Source organism: Octopus bimaculoides, chromosome 11 (assembly GCF_001194135.2).
Source record: "Octopus bimaculoides isolate UCB-OBI-ISO-001 chromosome 11, ASM119413v2, whole genome shotgun sequence".
In the NCBI taxonomy this organism is placed as follows: Eukaryota; Metazoa; Mollusca; class Cephalopoda; order Octopoda; family Octopodidae; genus Octopus; species Octopus bimaculoides.
In genome coordinates this window covers 73,417,248-73,420,641 of record NC_068991.1, presented here as the reverse complement: position 1 = coordinate 73,420,641, position 3,394 = coordinate 73,417,248, and positions in this window count along the sequence as shown.

Genomic DNA, 3,394 nt, shown 5'->3' with positions numbered 1-3,394 from the left:
ACACGCCACACACATGCATGCATATATACATATATTACGTACTTACATAGATATACTTACGTACTTACATACATACACACATACATACACTCATATATACATGCATGCGTACATACATCTATGCATACAAACATACATACATACATATACACATACATACATTCATACATGCATACATACATGCATACATGCATATATACATACATACACGCATACATACATACATATATATATATATATATATATATATATATATACACACTTATAAACATACACACACACACACACACACACGCAAACGCACATATGTCACGAGCGCGCTGAGACCGGTACAAATTTTCGATTATGTTTTAAACCTCGTCTCCTTGCTTTCGTAATGTCTTTAGAAAAGGAATAATCACCACTACTTCCCAGTTGCGTCTGTCACTTCACTGCATGATACCATTGTATAGAGCACATGCCTCATCTAAAAGACTCTTATTGATTAATCCTGAATAAAGTGGAAAAAAATTGAGTTCTACGTATTAAACAACAATATACCCACACCCATGTGGAACCGACGTTAATCTATAAATTGTTTTGATATATGGGTTTTAATATTTCAAAATAGTTATGGCGAATTAAAACTTCATAATAAATATTGAAATAAATATTTTATGCCCAACAATGCATGTGTCAGAAGTACTAAAATAGATTTGAATATTAAACTGTTATTAACTGTGATAAAGAACTATATAAGAACGTAAATACAGTTCTTCTATGCTTTCGCTGTGCAGGAAAATCAGAGTGTGTCTGTGGCTCTTCCGATTGGCGCACAAACACACTGGTCTTTTCTTAGCGTATTCTGTCAATACTGCAAATAGAAACCATCTCCACTAAGGAACTTCTGGCACTAATACAAACCAACGACAGAGCCTCAAATCCTGTGAAAAATGGATGTGTTATAAAGTCAGGTTCGGGGTCCCTTCACATTAAAAAAAAAAAAGAAAAACAGATGGGATTGTCACGGTTAGAATGATTCGTGTCATAAGTTTTCTCAGTCGTTGCTCACCTGGGGTAAAATTTCAGCAGGAATCTCGAGACATACCAGTTTCTACCTTTGTCGTCATGCCAAGCGTTTGATTCTCCCAAAGTCTAATTAGTGTAGTAAAAGCCTTCTCTTCACGGTGCACACTCTCTGCTATTCTCTTTCACTTGCAAATTTGTTCAGACGGAAAAGTCTTAATAAAACGGATAGATTTACCCACTTCCCTTGGATTAAGAGTGAAACATATACTAAGACAGCTCTACACCATCCACCTGATAGTAAAGAGTCAGTCTTGATGAGCCGCACAAATGGCTTCTACATGATCCCTAGATCCCCGAGAAATAGCTACCAAGTCTTCTTAACTCAGATTTAACTGTACTAAGAAAGAACTAATATACTGCATTACATGGTTTTATTTATACTGCTTCAAAAAAAAATAAGAGGGCATAGTCACAGAACGAACGGCATTCAATTGATTTGCTTGATTAGAGAAGTGATTGTTAAAAAACATAACAGCGAAGAAAGAGAAATTGAGAAAGGGCGTTACGAAATCGTCATAAAAGACAGATACATATAAAGTCTGCTGAGAAGTAATAAGAAAAAAGATGGATAAATAAAAAGAGAGGGAGAGGGAATATAATTACACAGTGTTTTATAAAAGCATATATGAATAAGGGCTCTCACATCAGCAATTGGCTTCTATATCCATCAATTTGTGCCACTGGAGAGAAGTTAGTTCGTTGGTATGTGAGAATAATTCATGTTTGTTGCATTTTCGCCACAGAAAACCAAAATTCTTTATTCTGCAATATGGCTGATGGAACGTACCTCTAAACACAGTTCAGCATACTAAATACACAAGTGGATGATTTTCACTTGCGCTTTCAAAATCACTATATTGCACGTGTTTAACCTAGGTTAATAGTTAAAGAATTTGAGTGTCAGAAAATATTGAATAGTGTCATTCCTGCGCAAAATATTACGCAAAAAAGAATAGCAATGGGTAAAATGTAACTAACGTGGTAATATGTTTGTTTCGCCGTCAAAGTAGCGTGTCTGAGAAACTAGATCCTGAAAATACATACATACACATGTACATACATACACATATACATACATACGCACACGCACACACACACACACGTAAACACACACACACACACACACACACACACACACACACATATATATATATATATATATATATATATATATATATACATATGGGAGAATGTACGAAAAAAAAGCAACGACAGACGAGGACAGGTGGTGTAAACAACAAAAGGATGTATTAGTATGACGCTCGGGAATACGGAAAGTCGTTAACGTTATATATATATATATATGTGTGTGTGTGTACGTATATATTGGTTACATGTATGATATAACAGATTCTAATTTAGAGAAAAAGGCCAGCCAGCAATTTTCAGGGAGGTGGGTAGTAGATTCCAGAGACACGGGCACCCTTAATAAAATCGTAAGGCAGAATAAATACGATATAGAGAGACAGGGCTGGACCCTTATATTGCTAGTACAATCCATCCTACAAGGATCCACACAACACACATTTCCGCCTATCTAATTTCACCCATATGTCCCAGGTCAACCCGAAGTTATTGTAGAAGTTTACTCGAGCAAGAGGTGTATTGGGAGCTCGCACCCAAGTCTTCGGGATTTTGAAGTAAGCTTCTTTTCATTTGACAATAAACACACACAAACACATATGCACACGCACTCACACACACACTTTGTTACACACCACCGAGACAAGGTGTTTTATGTTTGGTTTATATATTAGGAATTTCCAAACATATGACTTTTCTTATGTTTTATGGGTAAATCGAAGTAAAGTTCTATAATATATTTAAATGAAAAATAAGAACAAACAACAACCGATGCAATGACAATTACATTTCAACGAAGCCTGCTAATAAAACTAAAATTTGTTTCAAATATATTATTTTTTACTTCTGAAACCAATGAGGATACGCGCCGGAGAAGAAGCAGAAGCGACGATGTTATGTAAAGACGAATGGGAAGCAATTAAAACTACTTTAATGTGTTCCTCGCATTAAAAGTCTTTCTTTAAAGACATATTTTTTGAATTCTTTTGAGCGGGAGAAAGTAAATGATGTAATAGTTATTAATCAATTTCAATAATATATATATATGGATATATATGTATATACTTGTATATATGTATATATGTATGCATGCTTGTATGCATGTATGTATGTATGTATGTATGTGTGTATGTATATTTTTATGTATGTGTGTATGCATCTATGTATGTATGCTTGTATGTATATATGTATGCATATATGCATATATGTATATATGCATGTATGCAGGTATGTATGTATGCAT